This window comes from Passer domesticus, chromosome 5 (assembly GCF_036417665.1).
Source record: "Passer domesticus isolate bPasDom1 chromosome 5, bPasDom1.hap1, whole genome shotgun sequence".
NCBI lineage: Eukaryota > Metazoa > Chordata > Aves > Passeriformes > Passeridae > Passer > Passer domesticus.
The window spans coordinates 53,810,087-53,835,045 of record NC_087478.1 but is presented as its reverse complement, the minus strand read 5'-3'; the positions used below and the strand labels follow the sequence as shown (position 1 = coordinate 53,835,045).

The 24,959-nt window shown below is 40.8% G+C and overlaps 2 long non-coding RNA genes across 2 annotated transcripts in view; both read right to left on the bottom strand.

Annotated features, from left to right (window-relative positions):
* Window positions 1–24,959, bottom strand: part of LOC135300766 (uncharacterized) — a 55,419-nt gene that overhangs the window by 10,038 nt on the left and 20,422 nt on the right. The gene's annotated exons all lie outside the window — the stretch shown is intronic.
* Window positions 6,668–18,470, bottom strand: LOC135300765 (uncharacterized). The gene is made up of 4 exons (XR_010362542.1): window positions 18,383–18,470; window positions 14,974–15,025; window positions 14,188–14,268; window positions 6,668–11,341 (listed from the first exon to the last, which is right to left on the bottom strand). It is a non-coding gene; the product is annotated as an uncharacterized LOC135300765 (long non-coding RNA).

Genomic DNA, 24,959 nt, shown 5'->3' with positions numbered 1-24,959 from the left:
CCGACAGAACCTGTAGACAGCCTTCTAATCTCATGAGCAACTTCAGTCTTTCAATTATTTTACTGCTAAACAGGAAATTAATTTTCAGAGCCTCAGTAATTTTATCTTCAAGAAGTGTGGCTGGATTGTTTTTTTCTCAACTTACAATAACACATTAATTCTACTGTGCATCATGGAACACTGAGGTTTGGATTTTTTATTTTTTCTTTTTACTGGCATGAATCTTTTTACTGGCAAAAATCTAAGGAATTTTCATGGGAATGTGTGTTGAATGCCTTACAGTGATGAATTAGAAACCCTGCAGCATCCAAGTCTGTGGGCTAAATGATTGCTTGAGAAAATGAAAATTGGGGTAAAAAGCTGAGGAAATGCTGAGATTTTCTATCATATGTCTAAATAAGCTACGGTAACTCACCCACTTGAGGCTAAATGAGGGTATTCTACATAAAAGAGTGCAGAAGAACCTCACGTTTAAAGGGCTTTTCATAAAGAATCTCACTTGTGGTTCCTCAGTGGGTCATTCATAGGCAGGCACAAAAGGTTTATGTGGCTATGTGACGCATTCTGTACCTTGCACGGTTTTTGACAGCAGCAAAGTGCTTCCTTCCAAGGATAAAGCAAATCCTCTAAAGACTGTTGTAGAAATTTCTCCAGATCATAATGCTGTTCCCACCCTCCCCGCACAGAATACTTTTCCCAGAGAAGGAGTCACACAAGCTACTGTCTTTCCAGATTGAGGGAATATCAAAATCATTTGGCTTTCTGGCAAAGCAAGGTGTCACTTTATGTTGTGCTGCGTGTGACTGGCAGGGCCAGACTGAAATGCTGCTGCTTGAATGCCAAAATGCAAAACAGAACCATCCAAACCAAGGGGGGTTTTGCAGGTTTTTCAGAACTGAGCCAAATCTTGAAACCAAGTAACAAACTTCTGCAGGTTAAAGGTGAGAGTCTTACAGGTTAAAGGTGAAAGACTTCATCATACCTGGCAAGATGCAGAGCAGGAAAGAAAATCAGAAATCTTGTAGCTGCACTGTGCCTTTTGAAAAACCCCTACTTCTCCTTTCTTTGGAGGGCTCTTCTCTCCTGCTGACCTCAAACAGGACAGCCAATCTCCCTGTCTCTGAACCAGAGGGGTTTTTTATGCCCGTGCTTTGTTCCTTCCCATCCATATGAAAACACTTCTAAGAACTACCAAACCAAGCCAAGCAGCCCTTTTACACTCATCTCAGATGCTAAATAGTGCTGATTTTACTCTACATATTTTTGTTCCTGCTTCTCTGGCCAAACTGCTGGGCACTGCTTGCAAAGAAAAACAGTTGAAACCTGAGAGGAAATGGCCTTTGAATATACCATACCTGACCTGAAATCACCTGTGCTCTGTTCTGTTTGCATAAGAGAAGGCTGACACCTGAGCTGAGTCTCTTCTTTGTCTTTGTTGCCAATTAAATGAAACAAAGCTTACATTTCTGGTAGTTGGGCAAGGACTGTATTAATGGATCTGGAAAAATGAAATGCTTTGCGGGAAGTCCATGAGCTTTTAGGTCCTGGCTGTGCCTAAAATGGACACATCATCAGAGGAACGTTAGATATTTAGCTGATTTCAGATGAAAGAGGGTGGGGATCCAAGCTTCATTATCCACTCAGCACGCAGTGCTACTGTGTCATTATTTTTACATTTGAGAGCACTGCGTGGAATGGAAAAGGCTAAATTTCAGCAGCTAATGGACATGATTGAGAGACATTTCTTTAGTGGTCTTTTCTGCCTCATACTTGTTCTGCTTTTTCACCATGTTCCAGGGGATTGTTTTTTTGGCATTTGTAAGCACAATTGCAAAATTCTCTTTCTTATAATTCAGTATCTGAGGACATGATTCAATTTCTTCATTATAATAAATCTCCATCTAAATGACAAGCCTGGCAGGAATATGTGGTACTTCTCTGTTCTAAACAAAGTGGGTGATTTGAAGCTCACCTGTCCTCATTTTCTTATTATTCATCTATATTATCAAGAGGAGGGCTCTGAAAAAAGCAATTTCAAGATCTTAAGATACCTCACACATAAAAACAATTTAATCCATCTGCAAACCATGGTACTATTTTCCCAGTATTCCATCTTCCTGACTGATAATTAGAAAGTCAGTCCCTTAATATTTTTACCTGATTGTGCTCTCTTAGTCTGTGAGGACAGACTGAGCACTAGGGGTTAAACAGTGCTGTGTTTAAAACTGATATTTCTGCTCCTTCCTCCTCCTCCTCCTCACTGACAGGAAGTCAGGGCTTGGCTCATGTAGGTTTGAAGTCTCTCTGCCAGTGATGGGTGGGAGTCCAGCCTGGGCAGAGCTGAGGGATCTATTAAAGGCAACCAGTTTTAGAGTTAGGGGGTAGACATTAACCCAAATGCCAGCAGTGGAAGATGTTCACCTTAAAGCAAAGAGAATATGAGCTCCTCTGTAAGTCTAACATAATTCTACATGTAACTCTGAGGCTCTAAAATAGGGGGAGAAAAACCCTTTGTTCTTTCTCCTCCAGTTTTGGGGGGTTTTTTTCCTGGAAAATCATAGAATGTGAAGTTGAAAGTTATCTCAAGGATCACAGAATAGTAGAATGAATGGTTTGGGTTGGAAGAGACCTTAACACTCATTCTCTCCCACCCCCTGCCATGGGCAGGGAGACCTTCCACTACCCAGGTTGCTCAGAGCCCCACCCAGCCTGGTCTTGGATACTTCCAGGGATGGGGGCAGCCACAGCTTCTCTGTGCCAGGGCCTCACCACCATCAGAGGGAACAATTTCTTTCCAATATTCCAACTAACCCAGTCCTTTTCATTTTGAAGCTATTACTTCTTGTCCTGTAACTCCAGGCCCCTGTGAGGAAAGATGAGTAGAAAGTGGAAAGATCAGGAAAGACTATTGAGTCTCTGTCCATCTTTCCTGTGGGCTCCCTTCAGGTACTGGAAGGCCACAATGAGGTCACCCAGACCATGGACCATTGTCAAGACAGGAAGACACCAGCTTCTCTAGGAGGAGGCTGGAGGAAACCATATTGAAAGTTTTGGGAAAATCCAGGTAGACAATGCCCACATCAGCTGAGCAGGATTCATTTTGATGGGTGGCAACTGGGTTTGTCAAGCACGATCTGCCCTTGTGCTGGCTTTTCCTTCAGTTAGCTTGTGACAGCCTCTGGGAGAATTCCATTCATAATTTCCCCACAGAATGAAGCAAGACTGATGGGCCTGTAATTTCCTGGATTCTTCTTTGAGAGGTCCTTTTACACCACGGGAGTGACGTTAGCCAGTTCCAGACATCTGGGATGCCCCCTGGATGTCTCCTCGGTCTCTTCCTAAAGATTATGGGGAGAGGTCTCTCAGTGATGTCACACAACTCTCATGGAGGATGGATGGCTATTGGGGGATGGGAGGATGTCAATGCCTATTGATATTTTCCGCAAGGAATGACACTTGAAGTAAGTTATGAACTATTTTTCCCCAAAAACTTAGGGCTCAAGCATCTGTAATTCTTCATATGCCAACTCTTCCTTCACTGGTGTTGGGTCTGTGTTTACATCAACCTGGATTTTTGTTCCTCAGACCAGGGCCCCCCTGATCAGATAGTGGCTGTGGTTTTGTTCAGCTCTGATTTAGTACTTCATGTCTGTGAATTGCTGCTCTGAGAGCAAGGAGAGGTAGTAACCTAATACTGACATTTAGATCCAGGCATTCTGTTTCCCAGAATCAAGGCTTTATCACGTATTAGGTTACAATGCTGGGGTTTTGTCAGAATTATAATTGCTAAAAATGCATTAAGTTTATTAAAAAACATATCCTGATGTCTGTTAGGAATGTGATGAGACAATCTGTTCCTCATACTACACATACTACAGCAAAAGTGTTCGTCCTCTTGAGGTCATCATCTTAAGGCAGGGATACCACCTTGTAGGAATAGATGAACAGGCACTATTTCAGTTTTTGCCATCAGTGGCTGAAAAATGAATTTAATATAAAGTTCCTCTTTTTGTGTTTGCTCCTTGGCTGTAGGAATAATTTTATTTCATTTCTACAAAATATGCTGGCTGACATTGTTTAGAAAGGATTTTATGTGATCATATTCTTGCCCATAACTTTCTCATTAACTGCCTCAGGCCAGAGTTGCTTTTGTCATTCTTTACTTATAATTTGCTGTTTATACAGTGCTGTTACCGTCTTAAATCCCAAGGAATTCATTTGGTTGTCTCCACCATCCAATCCCACTTAAAAAGGGCAAGAAAAAGGACTTGAGTAAGTTTTATAGATGGGAAAATTCATGCAAACAGAGTCATCTGAGAATTCACAATACTTTCAGGGCAAACACATATTGGCATGATTCATCTGAAGTTTTTAAATGAATGTTATTGCTAAAAAAATTGCAGCTTGCATGAATATTCATGGGAGAAAATAAACTTTCAAACACCAAACTAAACTAAATTCATTAGAATGTATTTCATAATGGCATTTTGAAGTAGTGTCACAGCTCTTACTTGAATTATTTAATTTTTTAAGCATTGCTAGTTCCTTCCCCATCTGCTAGTACAATGATCTATCACTGGTACTCTGAATTATACTGAATAAAGTTGAGTTACCATAACAACTCTTAAAATACATATAAATAGGAGACCTGCATATATTCTACAAGATCAGGTATAGATAAAAGAATCACAGAATCATCAAGGTTGCAAATGACCTTCCAAATAATTGAGTCAACCTAGAAACCTTTTTCTCCAAGTGATTATTTGACCAAAATAAAAATACACAACAGCCTACAAAAGGGATAAGGTCCTGCTTGTTTTAATTCTTATTTAACTGGATTTCTATAATATCTACAGGAACATAATTACAAAAACTTACATCTGCAAGTTAGTAGCCAAAAATATTGATTACTCAGAAAGATGAGATGGAGACTAATTTAATCCAAGACAAAACTGGATCTGTTGGGGAACATCCCCCTTTACACCTAAGTTTTGTTTGTGGTGTCTGAACTGGTTGACTGAGGCAAACCTGCTGACTGTTCTTCAGCACTTCTGAGAGCAGACACACTCTTCTCTGCCAGCAGACCCATGGGATGGCAGCCTCACAGAGATAAAAACTACATCTGGGAGCTCCCGCCTCCACCAGCACATCTAAGTCCAGAGGACCATATTTGCTAATATTTGCTTTTCAGTGGAGATCTGATTTAGGGTGGTGCTGATTAAACGGTTCTGCCAGAGCATTCACAGAATGACAGAATCACAGAGTAGCTGGGCTTGGAAGGGACATCTGGAGATCACCAGACCACGGCAGGGCCACCCAAAGCTGGTGATATAGGAAAGTGTCCAGATGAGTTTGGAATGCCCTCAGAGAGGGCGACTCCATTCCCTCCCTGGGCAGCTGTTCCAGTGCTCTGCCACCCTCTATGGAAAAAAAGGTCTTCCTCATGTTGAGATTAAACTTTTTGTGGTTTAGGTCATGGCCATTGTGTCTCATCCTGTTGCTGGCCACCACTGAAAAGAGCCTGGCACCATCCTCATCCTACCACTTTTGAGATATTTCTCTGCAGGAAAAGTTTCCCAAGTCAGATGGGTCATTCTATTCAATCCTCATCAAGCTTAGAAATAAAAACCTTGGCTGATTCTCACTAAACTTATTTTAACTTAATTTCAAAATGTTTTGAACCGGTGTAAATACATCCCCTTACCAGGGGATGAGACAGGCAGTATGAGTTTTGAACCCTTTCAGTAGTTACCTGTGATTCCCCCTCTATTCCTCTCTTTACATCCCCCTTGTTGGCTTGTCAGCTCCCTTCAGCATTGTCTTCTTCTCTGCTATTGACTCCAGATTTGAAACTATGTTAATCTTTATTCCTTACCCTCTGAAAAATATATTTCTGACTCTCCTGAGTCCTGTCTTCACTAAACCCTCATGGATGTGAATAGGGTCAAATGATTCTAGAAACACATATGAATGATACTATGGAAAATAAGGTGAGATGGTTTGCCTCTTCAGTAGTCCACTCAACACTTTCGCACTTAAGACCAAGTATCTGACAGAAATCTCTTTTACGTTTTTTCAATGTGAGCTGTCATACTATTTAACCAGGCAGAAATGCAGTTCTGACAAGGGACATCATAAAAACAGTTTCCCAGATTTCCATTTAGGTGTTTCCAGTTCACATGTGCTGTTTAGAAAATAAATATCTTATAAATATATCTGTTTGAAAGGTGAATGTGGAAGTCAAGCTATTGTCTCTCCTCATTTATCTTCATCAGTTAATGGGTGTGCAAGCCACCTTTGGAATCCCTTTGTTGTCTTCTCTTGTGTGGTATCTCTGTTACCATCAAATGTGTTCATCAGCTTCCTCTTTTTCTGTAACTGACTTTGCCAATGTACCTGCCAAGACCAATCTGGTGCTTCTCACAGCCTCACTGTCCTTCAGAGACAGATTCAGTGTGGTATTTTTGGTATTTTTGCACTGGAGGTTTGTATGAGAGAGAAGACAGTGCTTGGCAACCCTGCTGCTCCAGCATGGAATAAATGCCGGCTTAGGTGAGTTGGGGAAATGCACCAGCAAATATCAGAAGAGAATTCTTCTGCAGCTAGAAGCAAAAATAGTTCAATCTGAAAATCAGGCTCCTCTTTGTAGCCATCTAGAACCAAATAACAAGCGGTGAGTGTCTGCATTTTATTCAAGTGACAGGCTAAATATTTATGACGTAGCAGTGACATTTCCACTCCTGTCAGTTGGACAGTTTCATTCCAGCCTCTTCATATATTAGATGAATACCCATTGCAGTCATTCCATGGTTTTTCTCCTATTATAAGTTTAACACATTTTTACCTCTCCAAAAAAAATTATATCCCAGTCAGCAGAAGACTTCTGCCTGAATTGCTCGCTGCTTCCTGACATAGAATTGCCATAAGATTTTCAAAGACCCATGGTCTACCTTTGTTGAAACCACACACCACACAGTGTAGAAAACACCGCTGCTCAAGAAACAATTTTAAGAAGAATTCTAGAATTAAGAATTCTAGAATTTAAGAAGAATTTTAGAATTTCTAGAAGAATTCTAAGAAGGCCTTTGAAAAACTGCAAAAATCACTTTTTTCATGCAAGTTAGTACATTCATAATGCAAAAAGTTTACCTGCTTCAGAGTTTAGTTTCTATGATTGAGAATTTAATTTTTTCAAGTAATCCCATTTATTTTCCAGTGGTTTTTCTGGAGGCACACAGCACAGGGGATTCTTTACTCAATGTGTTCCATTGAAAATACAGTTAAGAAATTATAATGTACTACATCATTCAACCTAAACATTGTAGCTATGATATTTTATGAAAAATCCTTTCCTAGGATTTTTTCCCTCCTGGGAGCTGGGAGCCCCAGGAAAGAAATGTAAACAATAACTATCTGCTGCTGTGGAATGCAACAGGTGCATCTTCCATTGGTCCATGTGGATTGTTTTCACTTGATGACCAGTTACAGCCACCTGTGCAGAGGCTGTGAGCAGTCACAAGATTTTGTTATGCATTCTATTCTATTCTTGTTCTTTGTAGCCTTCTGATCATTCTTCTCTCTGTTCTTTTAGTATAGCTTTAATGTAGTATTTTAATATAATATCATAAGATAATAAATCAGCCTTCTGAAATGGAGTCAAGCTTCATGTCTCCACACATGGGGTGTTCTCCACAACAAAACACTGCAAACATCCTTTGCTTTCTATGACCAAATGAAAACTGAGAATATGCTCTGTCCCTCATTAGCTACTTAGTGTCTTTCCCTGAGCTAAAAGAAATACACACTCTGAAGTGGACTTTAATTTACATAAAATGTTAGATGAGTTGCTGTCCTAGGCAGCCTGCTCGAGCCTGAATAGGGTGGGGGAACCAGGTAGTCTCTCAGGTCCCTTCCAAACCCAACTTCCTTGTGAGCTTGTGCAAAAAATTCCTAATTACTCCCTGGGAAGGCCTCATGGAGTAGCTGGCACTCCCTGAATAAAGACTCTAGTCCTGATGGTTTAGTGGAAAGCACAAGGGAGAATGACAAGCTCCTCCTGACAAGCTCCTCTCAAATCAATTTGTTCCCTGCTTTCCTTGGGTGGCTGTAAAGCCCAAGCTGCTGTTTGCTTTAGGCTGTCCCACTGTTTATTCACATTCAATGGTCTGTGCATTACTGACTGATTATAGCCTCAGGGCTCCACTTCCCACAGGTTCATGATGGCTGCAATAACTGTTTTGGGGAAGTAAATGTGAGTTCAGAGCAAGGAAATCCAGTTTCTTTTTCTTGCTGGCTAAATAAGGTGTTATATTTCAAAAAGCATGTACTGATTTTGAAGAAAGAGATAAGTACACCAAGGAGAATTTTCCAGCTGTCCTGGCTATTCAGGTATTATATCCTTCTCAGAAGCTGAGAACATTTAACCTTCTTACAATAGCAGTATGCTTTTATAATATGTGCCACTCATCTGTTTTGCAATTGAAGCAAACTGTGTCTTGCCTGTTCTGCTTCAAACCCTGAAACCTATTCTCTCTCTACAACAGCCTCTTGTATATCTCAGATTCTATTATATCCTTTCTTCAGTCCTTGTTCAGGTTACCTGATCTCATTCCCACTTTCCCTGCAAACCACCCTTTCCAATTGCTAGTTGATCAAATGGCTTTGTACTAGACTGTCCTCTGTGAAACTACATTTTCTTGAAGTATCGTGTCCAAAAGTAGACAGTTTTCCATGTGAATTCTGCCTAGTTTTGAACAAAAATAAAGACATTACCTATTTTTCAGACTCTAGTTTTTTTCCTGCAACACCAGACCATATTTTCCCCCTCCAGAATAATTTAATCTCATCAATCCTTGCTACTACAGCCCCCAGTTCCTCTTTTACACCATAAATAATTCATACCAGAATTTTCCCAGCCCAAATTTCTGAGGGTCATTGTTTCTGCCCAACTACAATACTTTGCATTTCTCCTTCCTATTTTTCTTATTACACTTGACCAAATCTTGTTTTATAGCATTGATGGGTGTGCAGTGTCAGGCCTGTGGAGCCTAAAGCCAGAAAAAAAGTAAGAATTATAAGGAGGTTGGTGACTGTATAAGTTGTGATGCTACACTGTAATGAGTCAGGACTTAAAAAAACCAGATCTATTTAATTCAGATCAGAATGGCACTGAAAACTTTGAAACAGGCCATGTCACATGAAAAAACCCTCACCTTCTGATAATGGCTTTGCAGAGACCATATTATCCTGGGAGTTATTGATACTTGCAGCTGTGAGAAATAGTTGTGAATTCTAGCAAAGCCACTAAGAATCCAAAAGTCCTTGGATAGGGAGAAACAGACCCATCTAGCACCCTATTTAGTGTTCTTCAAACAATCTTCCACTTTGGGGAAGGTTTCTCACTTCAGTGGCATTTCACATTTGAAAGTTATCAGTATATGTAGGGTTTATTCTATTTCTACAACTATTTCCTCCACCAATCCCACTCTGCTGGCTCTGTTCTTCTCCCTAATTTGTCTCAGAGATGAATCAAGGGATTCCAGTAGCTCTTCTTCATGAAGAACCTGACATAACAGGGCTGATCTGCTTGGAATGTAGGCATCATGGGACTAAAATGTTAAATAAAGGGCTGAGACCTTCCTCAGACTCACTACAAAAAACTACTTAAAAATGTGGCTGCTATAAACATCTTTTATATGTCTAAGACAAGGAAAATGAACTTGCTTGTCAATAAAAGTATTGCAAAGTAGCAGAGGAAATCCAAGAGGGATAAACAAGTTATTTTTAAAAGAAAAATAAATAATAGCCCATAAAAATGCTGTGATATACACATTCCAAAAGCAGGGAGGAATCTGATGAAATACGTTCAGTACACAGAAGTCCATCAAGGGGGAAGGAAGACTGAATCGGGATTGTTTATCAATATCATCTGAGCATCTATTTTACAGGAAAATTACAAGTTATCATTTCAAAATAAGGCAACTAATTTCAATGCATACCTATAAATCATCATAAAAGAAGACATCTTGCTTTCAGATATGCAACAAATCAGGAGATGAACTCAATTGTTTCTTAAACAAAGATTGTCTTCCTCTCTATCATTCAGTATTTTTCATCCCAAGGCTTTAAGAAAGATGTGGCTGATATTGCTGTCTCACCTAGTAGTGATGTTAAGGGGCAGCAGAGACATCTCTGGGGAATTTTAAACTTCCACAGAAATTTTTGGTGTCTTTACAGAGCAGAATTGCTGATTCTGAGGATAGCCTCCTGTTGGTAGAAATACAACATGCCAAGCCAGAGAACAGAGCTCCAGGAATAATCAGTGATTGGGACCAGAGGGACCAAGAAAAAAAATCCCTCAAAACACCAAGAAAAGCAAAGCATGGAAAAGCTCATTTATTTTAAGTTGAAAAAAAGATTCTAAAGTGCCATTTTGTAGACTTCAGGAAACAGGAATATGTTTCCAGCTTTTTGTCCCAATGATGGCATCTGTCCTTGGGCAGGCATGAGGAGCTCTGATATTTTTTAGCTCTCTGATCACAGGTACATGTAAGTAATTGTACAGGATTAATGTTCTTGATTTCTTGAACACTGATAGGAGAAATCCTGGCCATAAGTTCAATGGGAAATTTATTCCAACTTCCCTAAACCACCTATTTACACTATGCCTTCCAACCATGTGGGTCTGCCAGCTGCTGGAGGAACTTCCCAGACACATTTCCTACACACTTTCCCTGTCCTTACATCCATTTATGTCCACTTAAGCTTTAAGAAGACTTTTTTCTCCAAATCTTTAGATCCCATAATGACTAAAAGAAAAATTAGGGGCATGAGTGCGATTTCTTCTGTCCTAATAAACTAAAATAGGAAGAGGTTGTAAAGATTACAGTATGTTCTAGGGAGGATTTGTTTTATTTTTAATATGTGGCAAGAAAAAACAGTTTAAAACATATTTAGAAGTTTTCTCTCTATTGGCAATTAGGTTCTCCCACACAGTAAGTTTAAATAAAAGAGAAACGTATCTAAAAAAACCTATAAAACAAGGTCATCTTTCTGTCCTATCTATATCAGCTAGAGATAGGTGGCAGGTCTCATAACTCAAGAGAAATTTAAACTCTGTTATCTTAACAGCCAAATGTTTCCAGTGAGACAAATTAACTGTATATCCCAGAAATGTACATGCACACGTGTATTTTATGCTCAGTGGCTTGTAGAAATGTGTCTGCACCAAGACTTTTGAACAGCAAGGAAAATGAAAAAAACCCTTTTGAGATAGGCCTTCCAAATCCCTATTGTTCCATTTCTGTAGCAAATTCTTCTGTTCTGAAGGTTACTGATTTCTCTAAGAAGCAAAAAAGAAAGGAAAGTGGTGAGGAACATTAATTAGACTGCTGCTTCATTACAATCCTATTTGTTATGAAATAATTTCTGAAGAATGAAGGTTATTACTGAATAGCATTATTAATTGTACAGCACAAAGTTGAACCCTTTTCTAACTGGGACAGTCTGGAAAATGGAGGCTAGAATGGAGCCAATGCATTTAAACTGTGTCAAAATAAAGTCCGTTACTCCGGGATCCTAAAGGAAAGCTAGAAAATCAAATTATATTCAGACTCAGCTTGTTCTTTGTAAAAATTCAATACACAAATGCTTGATAATGCCTAACATTAAAAAGGGGCCTATGCTGTAATATTTAAAGAAGGCTTTCCCAAAAATGCACTCCACCACCATGAGCCCACCAGGCAGGGACTGTGCCCAGGGAGGCTCTCCTGGTACCCAGACATCTTTGCTCTGGGGATACCTGATAACCTTAGCAAAGAAAACATAAGAGTTCTTATGACTAAAAGCAGGAAAAAGGACATTACACAGAAGCCCTAGTCACATTATAGGTCTTTGCAAGTCTGATTTATGGTGATACAAGTCAAAAGAGGAGAGAACAGAGCCAATTTCTGTATGCTGGAGTACCATGTTTTCTCAGGACTGGGTCTCTGGGGTAGACAGAAGATGACTTAAACTGTGGGTGCTGACAGGCAGCTGATAATGGTCTGCACGTGAGAGAATTTCTAAACTTGAACTTTTGCACTTCCAGGCACAACGCTGCTACTGGCTGGCAGCAACCAGGAAGGTCTGGTTGTAAATTTTGATAACATCTTGACAAAATGAAGGTGACACATCCTGAATCCTTTGATTCATTTTGCCAGTGAAAGTACCTGGAGCAAGCAAAGCTCCAATCAGCCTGAGGCACAAGATACCAAGGCAATACCTGAGCCAGCAGCATGTCCTGGGGGCAAGGACACAAATGGGATCCTGGGGGACATCAGGAAGAGCACTGCCAGCAGGTCAGGAGTGATCCTGCCCCTCTGCCCAGCCCTGTGTGACACATCTGAGAGCTGTGCCCAGTTCTGGGCTCCTCAGGACAGCAGAGACATGGAGCTCCTGGAGCAGGGCCAGCAGAGGCTGCAGAGATGATTTAGGGCCTGGAGCATCTCTGGCAGGGAAAGGCTGAGGGAGCTGGGGCTGTCCAGCCTCCAGAGGAGCCCCAGCTGAGAGGGGCCCTCAGCCCTGGGTGTCCCTGTCTGCAGGGAGGGCTCCGAGCAGGCCCAGGCTCTGCTCCGGGGGCCCAGCGATGGCAGCAGAGGAACGGGCAGGGACTGATCCCAGGAGGTTCCACCTGGACAGGAGGCAGAACTTCTTCCCTGGGCACTGAGCGAGCCCTGAACAGATTGTCCAGAGAGGGTGTGGAGTCTCCTCACTGAGGACATTCCAGACCCCTCTGGACACAGTCCTGTGCCCTGTGCTGTGGGATGGCCCTGCTGGAGCAGGGAGGTGGGACCAGTGACCCACTGTGGTCCCTGAGCCATCCTGGGATTCTGTGATATCCTTTCCAAGGCAGCAAAATCATGAAAATTACCCATAACCTTTCAAACAGGGCCTTTGGAAATCAGAAAGTCTACTTTGCTGACTAAAAAGGGAGGGAAAGATGCAGAAATCTCTGCTTCCCTGAAAAAGAGCAGGGAAGCACATGGATAAACTCACCTCCCACCAAGAAGAAATGAAGTAATGCCTTCCTAATACCACCTTATGATGCTTAAAGGAAATAACTCACTAGAAATGAAATTATGAAATCTTGTTCCTGCCTCTGAATTATTTTACCTTTTGTTCTTAGACACTTTCCTAAAGATAGATTTGATCTGTTCTTCCAGATTAGAATTTCCTCTGATGATTTATTGCTTGTTTAAAAATGCAGGTGCCTGTTTTTTACTGTCACTGGACTTTATGCTGCCACATTTTTCTAAGGCTCATAGTTCAGTAGACACTGCCTCAGTGGCACATGGTTGGTCTTCCTTGTCATTTTCATCTGGCTCAGGTAGCATGGCCATCTTTGCCTTAGAGCACCAAGACAGTCAAATTATAAGGAAAACCAAAGGCACATTCCTAAATGTTATTTAACTGACAAAAGAGCTGGAGCTTCAGCACTTTTTGCTGCTCACTCTTCATAAGTGCCATTTTGCCAGTTGAAATATTAAATACACCACTTGCAAAAGTGTAAGATCAAAAGGACAATTGTCAATATACAATAAGATGTCTAGCTGGTTTTTTAACCTTCACAGATCCAATCAGCATCAATCCTTTGCAAAAAAAACCAAACCAAAACAAAAAAAAAACCCACAAAATAACCAACCAACCAAAAAAAACCCAACAAAAACTCTTCTGCCAATAGGTCTACTCAGTTTAAATTGATACACAATTAATTAATTCTAAGATTCTAAGGATCAGAGTTTGGGTCATAGAAACTTGGCAGTGACTTCTTTGGGAAGAACATGTTTTCCTACAGATTAATTTTAAAAATTTATTTTAAAATCCCTGACATCTGTGTTGATTAAAGGATAAAACAGATTGCAAGAATAAGAGTGTTTAAAACACCTGTCCTGAGGACACCCTAGGGCAGGGCAACGACAGCATAATATACTTACTGTCACTGAAAACATCTGAGTAGGATGTTAATTCCTTGAAACATTTTGTACTTAATTAGTGCCCTGCGTCTTCAGCAACTGGCTTTTGTCTATAAGTCTGCAAGCTACTGCATGAACAATGTGAACCGAACAATTCATAACAGCTCTAATTAACAGATTCTATACATAAATTTGGATTATGGTCCTTACAGATGACAAATAAGCACAGACCTACCATGTAATCTCCCAGGCTGGATTCTTTTCCGTGGAGTTTTCCAACCATCCTCTCAGCCCTGGAGCACTGACAGTCACAAAGCTACAACAAAATTAAACTGGCAATTTTAATGAGAATGAGAATTCTCTTATTTGAGAATGCTGGTGAGGCCCTGGCACAGGCTACCCAGAGAAGCTGTGGCTGCCACATCTCTGTAAGTGTCCAAGGCTCTGAGCAACCTGGGATAGTGGAAGGTGTCCCTGCCCATGTAGGCAGAGGTGGGATGAGGACTTTAATGTCCATTCCAACCCGAACCATTCCACAATTCAAAGTCAAGTTTGGGGTGTGCTACTGAACATGCACATTCTGTTCAGATGCAGTAAACAAAAACATATTAAAACATCTCTGGACCAAAATTTACAGCTGTCTTGAGAAAACTCAATGCTCTACATGAAATCGTTTCCAGCATATCAGAAGAAGAAAGAAAGCATATTGATATTTTTGAAATATAAGACATGGAAGAAATAAACACTATAGAGATCAAATTATTTAAAAGTTTTTAAAATATGAATTGATGAAATTAGTGTTTCAGTTCTCCTGATTTAACATCAATTTGAAATGGAGATTATGTGAATTGACCTGAACCCATTTTGGTTCTACAATAACTACACAGACTTTAACTGAATTTTTTCTAATTGTTTTTCAGCATAACTTTTGCCAGTCCCACCCACAGCAGGAAAAACATGCACGTGGGTTTACATGCATGGATGTTCTGAGAAACATTTTCTGAGATTATAAAGCCTTTACCTTTCAAAGTCTCACAGCAATGCTGGAAGGATAGCAGTGAACTGGAGGAGAACTGAAGAAGAGAAATCAACATGCAGTGGTTACATCCCAGAGAATTAACTGTGTTATTAGGTACTATTACCATTATTCTCTAAAAAAAGGTAAATTTATCAGTCATATCATATAGTTTGTTGAACTTTTGGTATTTGATTAAATACTCTGTGTAATCCAAAGGAATTGCACATTTTCTTTGGAGACCACAGAATAATAGACCCTTTGCATTATGCATCTATGCTGTGTTTATATACTGAAACATTTTCCAGAAGTACAGCTAATCTTGGGATTAGGATTATTTGAATGAACAATTTGGTTGATATGAAATCTAAAATACCTCCAATTATGCTTAATTTCTTAAACTCCTTTGAGGCTGAGAGTTTATTCTTGGGAGTAGCTATGACTTCATAGAAAATGAACAAAGTGAGCAACGCCGCAAAGAAATGCTGTAGAGCTGGTAACTAATGCTTAGTGCTGTTCTGCTAATTAGCTGGAAGCTCAGAGAGTAGAATTAAGCAAATTATTTCCTCCACAATAACATCAGTACTTCCAGTGGACAGTGATGTACCATGCAATCTATTTATGTCAGGAAGGGAGAAGATTACGATATTCCACCCTCAAATATTGGTATTTATATTGTAATTTAAGGCAGTTAATGACACGGGGAGTCAGGTTTATACAACAGCTGTTAGAAGAAGAGAGAAAAAGGTTCCTGCATTAATTTTTATCCTTTCAATTAAAGCCTGATCCACTAGAAGACACGGAAAGATTTGCTTCTGTCTACTGTTTAGGGAAACTTTGAACAACAAAAACTCTTCCTCAGTTATACCTCAGAGTAAAGCATCAACAGCCATACCCTGTGGTGGTGAATGGTGCCCCATGCAGGTGGTGGCTGGGCACCAGTGGGGTTCTCCAAGGCTCAGCACTGGGGCCAGTCCTGTTTAACGTCTTTATCTTTGACTGGGACAAGGGGATTGAGGCACCCTCAGTCATTTCTCAGATGACACCCAGCTGGGTGGGAGTGTGGATCTGCTGGAGAGCAGGAAGCTCTGCAGAGGGATCTGGACAGGCTGGATCCATGGGCCCAGGCCAGTGGTCTGAGATTCCACAAGGCCAAGGGCCCGCTCCTGCCTTGGGTCACACCAACCCCCTGCAGCTCCAGGCTGGGGCAGAGGGGCTGGAAAGCTGGGAAAGGCCCTGGGGGTGCTGGGGACAGCACTGGACAGGAGCCCAGGGGTGCCCAGGGGGCAGGAGGCCAATGGCACCTGAGCTGTGCCAGCCATGGTGTGGCAGCAGGGCCGGGGCAGTGACTGTGCCCTGGGCTGGCACTGCTGGGGCCACACCTCAGATCCTGGGGCAGTTCTGGGAACCTCAGGAATAGAAACACATTGAGGGGTTGGAGCATGTCCAGAGAAGGGAACAGAGCTGGGGAAGAGACTGGAGCACCAGGAGGGGCTGAGGGAGCTGGGGGGCTCAGCCTGGAGAAAAGGAGGCTCAGGGGGGACCTTGTGGCTGTGCACAACTCCCTGACAGGAGGGGACAGCTGGGGAGGATTGGGCTCTGCTCCCAGGGAACAAGGGACAGGATGAGAGGAAATAGCCTGAAGTTGTGCCAGGGTTGGACACCAGGAGAAATATCTTCATGGAAAGGGCGCTCAGGCATTGGAAGGGACTGCCCAGGGAGGAGGTGGGATCTCCATCTCTGGAGGTGTCCAAGGAACAAGTGGATGTGGCACTCAGTGTTCTGGCTGGGTGACAAGGTGGGCATTGATCAGTCTCAGGGTGGACTTTGTGATCTTGGAGGTCTTTTCCATCCCAATGGTTCTGTGATTCTATACCCTTGAGAGAAATGAGGCTCAGTAAAATTCAGTGCATTTCACTGAAGTGCTGAAAGCGTTGCTGAGTAATATCTCCTTATGACCCAGAACATGCCAAATTATGTTTACAGTGGTTCATGTTTGTGACAGCATTAAGAAGAAAGTAAGACTTCTGTAATTATTAAGGTTGACAGCAAAAGGCCTGATAGCTGCATAGTTCTGTCACATTCTTTCATTTCAGTCTTTTCCTCAGAGTTATTGGAATTGCCCCAAATCAAGTTGCCTGTAAAAATTTCCTCTGTAAAACACTCAATTTTCTTCTGCTAAACCCCTTTAGAAAAAAAGGATTTATGTGCATTCACTATTTGCTGTGACATCCACTAAAGCCATATAAACTCCAAGAATGTGAAGCATAGCACTTTAATTTGCCATGCACAGGTGTTTTGATGGATAGGGGAAAAAATGGGAGAGGCAGTTTTGCTTTCAAATTGATGAAACTTAGCCAGAAACAATTATTTTCGTGATTCAGAATAAATGTATAAAAAAAGCTAAATGACATTAACTTCATTCAGTTGCTGAATCTTTCAAATTATGGCAAACAATTGAAACACTTGTAGCATTATTCAATGATCCTGTTCAAAGATAGAACTTTTATGTTCAACTGTGTAGTGCATGTGCTAAGGGGATCCAGTGTTTTAGGGCACCAATATGGGTAGTCTTCGCCTTCAATTCATCCATGTAAATTATTTTATGGAAAGCTAAATTATGCAGTGAGAACTTTTAAATCAAATAATCCTGCAGTAACTCTGTGCTTTATGACATCACACAGCAGATGTCAAACTCATCCAGTTTAGATGTTCCCAAGTGCTTCATGGCAAACTATTAACCCTGTTTCTCTTCTGTGTGATAATACCATTCATTTGTCTCCACATTTAAATGGGATAGTTTACAGTTCTACAATTCAGCTGCAGAAAAGCTTTGCAGTTCAGGCAAATGCTCAACCTCTCTTTTACAGAGGAACAAACAACATATTCTCAAAATTACAGATTCTTTTCTTTCAGTAAAAGTTAGTTTTATGAGAATTGAAAAACTGAACTGAGTTGTTTAAAGGCAATTAAAATTAGCATTAAAATGCTTATTCTATCAAAATAAAAAAATCCTTTCCAGAATCATGTTCCTGTGAGGTAAGGAGAGATTTTGCACAGCTGAAGATTAGCAGTGTCTTAGGTAACACTTGTGTTGAAATACTTTCAGGATTATGAGGGGTTTTTTTTTATGTTATTCTTAACTGAAATCCTTTCCTTCAGCTGGACTTAAAAACAATGCAGTATGTTTTAAATACAAGTCAAGAACTTTCCCTTAAAAATAAACAAACAAACCCAGGGCACCTCTTGCTTCCACTAGTGCCATGAGAAGGCTTCAGTAAAAAAATATTCAGTTGATTCTGAGTTAAATTCCATTAAAATTGAAGTAGATATAAGTTTACAGTGAATTAATCCACGCTAAAATCATCTCACTTAACAACAGTGTTGCCACCATCTTATTACAAAGGTTTTGTACCTTCCTGGTGATTTCTTATGGGCAGCTCCTCACAGTACTGACTCCTTCTTCTCCTCAGCACAGCCAACAAGCTCTAGCTAGATTCTCCACTAGCCAACCTACTCTTTTACAATACCCATCCTAACTGGATCTAGCTGTGGCCTATTAAGGGTAGGCCTGTTCCTAATTCTTGATAATTAGCACAGCTGTAACTCCCATGGGGTGAGATTACCTTCATCACTATCTCTATTTTCCTACATTCCACCCATCAGCACAGTGTGATTTATTCATGTTCAAATTTGTACTTAATGAACAGGAAAATAATAAAATTATTATAAGGGTGAACTTCTCTTCTTAATCAATCACTTCCTTACCTTTCAACTAATCTATTTTGTTTTTCAAAATTATCCCTACAGCACTATAGCACTAACCCAGTTCCTAGATCTGTGAAGGAAACGCAGAATGCCCATACCAGCCCTTCAATTACCTCCAGGGATGGCCGTTTAATTCTAATAAGAACAGACTCATCAATTTGATTTTCACAAAGTTTTTACAATAGCACAACACTGAGCATTGTGGCTGAAGTCATGGAGGAAGCAGGTCACCAGGCTTTCAAGGTGTGCTAAATTATTTGGACATAATTGCCACATCTGTGAAATGAATTTGGGAGACAGTCTCACTCATGAATACTTAGAATTCTTTCTATTTCTCACTCCAAGGTTCTGGTGTGTTTGTTTCTTGTGCTGTGTGTTTTCTATAAATAATGTTATTTTTTAGTGAAATTATATTACTTCTTGGGTGAGGTGAACATATTTTTGTGTTATGAGATGAATCACGGGGAAGATCTGGGCAGACTGGAGCTCCCAGCAATGCTGTGGTCTAAAGACAAAACAGCAGTCAGGTGTCTCAGTGGACTCAAATCTAGATAAGAAGGACAGGTGGATGAAAATTAAGGATAGAAAGAAAAAATACTTCTGTGGGTGGCCACACCTTAACATCTGTCTGTAATACCTAGTTTCTTCTCTGGCATTGAAATCATACTTGGGTATTCAGTCAGAGGCTGGAGTTGTAGGATTTTCTTCAACACAACACAACACAACTGCATTCATGAATTAGGGGATGCAGCATCTTTCTAGTCTCCTCTCTGTCACCATGCTGGAAGATGACCAAGGAAATTCATGAGGTGTTGGGCAAAGGGAACAGAGCTGTGCAAACTTCATTTTCTTAGGAAATCCACTTGGTGAAAAGCTAAAGGACTTAATTCGTCTCTCCCAGCAAACCAACAACAACTCCAAGAGGGTTTGCCAGTGTATTCTTTTGCCCAGTTCCACGTCCTTTCCTGCAGAGCTCTGTGGTAGAAGGCCAAAGTCATATTCTGACCTTTCTTTTCAAGTTCTATTGTTGTTTGCTTCCTCTAGATTACAGGAACATAATCATATTTCACAAGGCCTGGTACCCCCATTATTCCTCTTCAGGCTGTTTTCTGAATTTGATGTCCCTTGCAACTATGAAGCTTCTTTTTTACTCCTATTTGTTATCCATTATTAACTGAATTGATTCTTCTTTCTCTCACATTCTCATTCTACTTCTCATCATCCACATTCATCTCATTCACTTTATTTAATATCCCTTGGAAGGAATGAAGTTGATGCAGCAGTGCTAGTGGGAATGGTCAAAAGAGCATGGGAAACAATCATTATATAAGCAACAGAATATGGAATACGTGGTTTCTGTGTTTATTACTTGACCTGTCAATATTCTGATAGGCTGGAATCAACGGAGGGACCCTGATTTCTCTTGGGATTTTAAGCTCTCCTAAATAACAGCTGCTACCAGCAGGGGATGGAGCATAAAAGAGCCCACCAAAAGCCCCAAATAATGTGATAAACAGAACGTGAAGTTTGCTTCTTGACATTTATTTCTATTGCAGATTTTCACATCTGTAAAAATGTTGTCAAATCAAGATCTTTGAAACTATTTAATGACAGTGTTTTGTTCTCTAGAAGTGATTGAGTCACAGGTGTCAGGTGTGAGACCGCAGAAGCTCCGACTAATGACTGAGAGTCATCAGTGCTTTAGTGGGCAGATTTGAGTGCAATCACAAATTCAGTCCTTGAAATCAACCCCACATAAACAAGCTTTTCAGGAATGTTCCACCTCAGTATTTAACAAGTGCGGTGGTTTTTTTTACAGAAAGTGGGGGAGCTAAATGGATCATAAGGAAAGTAAACTCTTACACAAAAAGTAAGAAGGAAAGTTCATCAGTTGCAAGTAGGTAGTTTTTATCACCATAGTACTCTGACCTTTCAAAGCCTTTGCCGTCTCTGTGAGGCTGCCCTCACACTTAACAGACAAAAGAGACCCTGAGAATATTACATCCCCAGCCTGCAAACATTTGCATCAGTTATTAGTTCTGATTCTCTGTGGCCTGGAGCCTGATTACATCTGAATATCTTCTCAAAATAAGAGGAGTTACTGATACCGTGTCAAAACCACCACTCTGTTCTGATTACATCTGGATATTTTTTTCAGGTTGCCCTTCCCCACCCCGCTTCTTTTGTGAAACACTTAGCACACTTGAGCATCTTTTCTTTCATTGCTTATTGCAGCCTGCTCACTGGGGAGCTGTAAATTATGTGAAAAACAAAAGCAGAAAACTGTGCTCATGAGGACAATGTATCAAACCCACATATCACAGAATATCCTGAGCTAGAAGGGGCCCACAAGGATCATCCAGTCCATCTCCTCTCCCTGCACAAACATTCCAACAATCCCACCCTGTGCATCCCTGAGAGCGCTGTCCAAATGCTTCTGGAGCTCTGACAATCGCAGGGCCGTGACCATTCCCTAGGGAGCCTGTTCAGTGCCCCACCACCCTCTGGGGGAAGAAATTTTTCCAGATATCCAACCTAACCCTCCCCCCGAGTCATTCTCTTGGGTCCTGTCCCTGGTCACACAGTAGAAATCAGGGCCTGTCCCTCTGCTTCTGGCCCATTGCACTGTAAAAAGGAAACTTTCCTTAATTAATATTTGTTCAGAAATTTCAGGACAGGAAGAACCATGAAGTTGCTGTGTTATAAAAGATCTGTGACCACTCAGCAAATCTTGACTGCCTTTTGATAATTCTGTGGCACCCTGGAACTTTGCACTGTGCTCAGACAAAGCTGGGAAAGAGGAACAAATCCAGCTATCTCTGTATAAAGAAAAGTGCAGGAAGGCATTAGCAATGCGCTAATGGCCGCTGCTGATCTGACATTATTCTTGTCTGCATCCTGTCTGTAAAGAGGAGCTTTAATGGAACTTAGGGGTGTTACCAGTGCTTGCAAGAAGCATGGAATTCAGGTTCAGAGCACATAGTGGCAGATAACACTTAAAATATACCACAGTTTCCAGTGAATCCTGGACCATCCTACCCTGCTCACCTCTCTATAGGTGTGGATCCTGGCTTTGCTGCAGCTGCTCTGTTGTGCAGCACATCTTTTCTACATGCAGATACTTGGAGGTGTGCCTCCCTAAAACACTACCATAGCAGCCCAAGGCAGAAGCTGCCCACATCAAAGATGGAATAAAAGATCACTTTGGGGTTCAAAGTGTAAGGAGCTTTGTCAGGAGTAGGTTGAACCTACAAAGTGGGTGTTGGCAAGTCCACGTACCTTTGAAGGCAGTGCAGGCACTGCAATCCCTCCTGCTTAGGAACACAAGCCTTTTAAGGAAGTCTGAAGCTTGACTGTTCCATAAATATGGATCAGGGAGGAAGTGCCTGTTTATGCTACTCTAATTATTCAGTCTGCTGCAGCAGCTGCTGATGTGATGTCTCACGAGTCAATACAAATAGTGGAGCTGTTTCTGAGGAAAGAGGAATTAGCACTCAGCAAAAAGGATGGCTGGAGCTGAAGAAGACATTGCAGAGAGAATCCTGGACTATATCAACAGTAATACCTCTTACAAAATGTCTTTTTCTTTCTTTGTGAAACACCTCAAAGATGCAGCTTTGGACATTTTACCTCAAGTTTCTTTGTGTTCTTCTATTCAGACAGAGAGAAATATAACTTTTCCTTTTTTTTTTTTTTTCATTAGCTACCAGCTGAAAGAACAAATTCCATTTTCCTGTGCTCAAACATCTGAGATGCCCTTTTGTACCCTGTGTACTCTGCTCCGCACACATCCTCTCTGCATCCCCAGTGCTGTGCTGCTGCCTGATATGAAAAGAACCAGGGACTGGGGACTAAACTCAAAGCCTGACATTGTGCTGAGGGAATCGATTAGCAGATAACACCTTCAGGAACTGATGCACACAGAATTTGTCTTGTGTTAGCTCCAAAGGGTCTGAGTGACAGTAATGACTTTTGTGGCTGTATCTGCCCAAAGCTTTCAGACACGGTTATTTCAGAGTTACACACTTAGCAGTGGTGGTGGTGAGGCCTGTAGAAATTGTCAAAGTTCTTGGGGTTACTTATTTTTCTAAGAACCTGTGTTTTTCTAATCCCTGCCAATTTGCCTCACTGGAAGAAAAATCAAACCCTGGCTATGACTCAACAGTAAACTGAATAAATTAAAAATAAATGGCATCCTTATCACTGAGTTGCAGTGACTCTGGAAGAATGCAGAAACGCACTAGGAGTAGCACATACTTCTCACATACAAAGTGAACAAAGAACAAGAACAAAGTGTTCTCTTCTTGGGTGATACTGGAAGGAAAAATACTTAAAGAAAATAACAGCCTTTGTTTATAGTAATGGGAGGTTAACAAGGTTTTAAACCATATTAGGGTACTAAAGAAACTATTTAGGAGACTTCCTAAGGCACAAATACACATCTACAAATAAATATGTAATGATATACATTTAAGTAAATACTGTTAGTACTCAACCTAAAACCTTTTTTATCTCTGCCAAAAGAAAAGTAATTGTGAATGGTTTGCACATAAGCATATCTTTAAGCAAATAAATGGAAATATTTCCATTTTGGAGCATAAAGTTGTTCTAGGAAAGTGATTGCTATAAGAATATGTCTGAGACATATTGTGTGGTAGAGTTTTTCTTAATAAACAAACAAAGAAGTTAATAATTATAGGATAAAGGAGCTCTTGTAAATTACCAGAAAACTGTGTAATAGAGCAAGTAGTTAATAGTGCTCCAGAGCTCAATCTGATTAATTTTCTTAATTATACAGCCAGATAGATACTTGGTTTTTTCTGTTTGTTTCAGAAGGATTTAAAAATCAGATATCAAAAAGAATATATTGAATTAAGGCTGATTCTGAAATTAGAACCTGAGGCAAACAGTCTCCCAGGTGAAACCAGCTCACAATCACAGGCTTACCTTCTTTCCTCATTTAACTGAACTGACAAGAAATGGCATTAAAGTTAATGTTAAGCACAATCTGCACAGCCTGGCTCCCAGAGAATTAGAACACTGAAAAACACAAGATGACCCTAAATATTTCCTCAAAGGAGATGAGACCAAGTAGTCAGCACTGGTGGCTACAGCTGCCCAAGGTCTCAGCTACCCACATGATCAGGGCTGACAGAGTTTTGAAGTAATAAGCTGAAAATTAAGTGGACACCTTCTTTCTTCCACCTGCTGTTCAAATTGGGAACCTTATCCCTTTATAAGAAGATTCCCAGTGCTTGGCTTCTGTTTCTGATTATACACTGGATGATGCTTGGTGGTGGTGGGGGGGGGGGGGGATGTTTCCCAGACTGGAAAAGTGCCTTACCCTGCTGCTCAGCTGCTGCCTTTTTTCAGCCCGTTTTCTTAGCTGCTGCTTCTTTCTTTAAGCTAAACCATTTTCCTCCCATTTCTGAGGGTCATTTTCCTCTGAAGACCAGTTAATTATGGGGCACCAGTTTTCAAAAATTTGCTGTTCTCCCATGTCTAAATTGAGTATCATAAAGAAAACCAGCATGTGTCAAGCTCTGGGCCACACATGTATGTTTCTACAAGGAATTGGTAACCAGTGTAACAGGTCAGGACTGGGGCCTCACACTGGGAGTATGTGGCACAGTGAGATTGTAGTCACAGGTGCAACAGCCTCTTCTTTGACTGCACTTCTGTGGCACCTTGGATAAATCACCTTGTCACCAAGGCTTCAAAATTCTTGAGCCTTCATTACTGCCATGCTTTTATTGAGTACTGATCCTGAGTTAGGGTCTCTGTGGAGATGTGAAAACAACTTAATTACTTGATCCCTAAGCAACCGCCAAACAAAGACCCAGGAGTAAGGGATGAAATGCAGAAGGCATCTTTTATCTCTGCCCAGAATCCCAACTTACTAATGTGGCCCTGGAGATTTTTTTTCTATTTTTCCCTATTATTTAATAAACACAGGGTGACAGAAAGAGGGAGGGGTCTCTTCTATGCCTTGTGGAGGTTTTTGTATAAATAGAAGAAGTACAGATATTAGGCTGATTTTTTCAGGTTTTTTCTGGGATCCAAAAGATGAATTAGGCATCTGTAGGGCAAGTAGGTGCCTAACTACCACTTCATGTTTGTATTGGTCATAAAATGGCAATAGACTCTGAGGTCTGAGCATTCCTCAGATCTCAGCCAAGATCTTTCATTGTACCCCTCTAATTCTTTAGGTTAGTTCTTTTTAG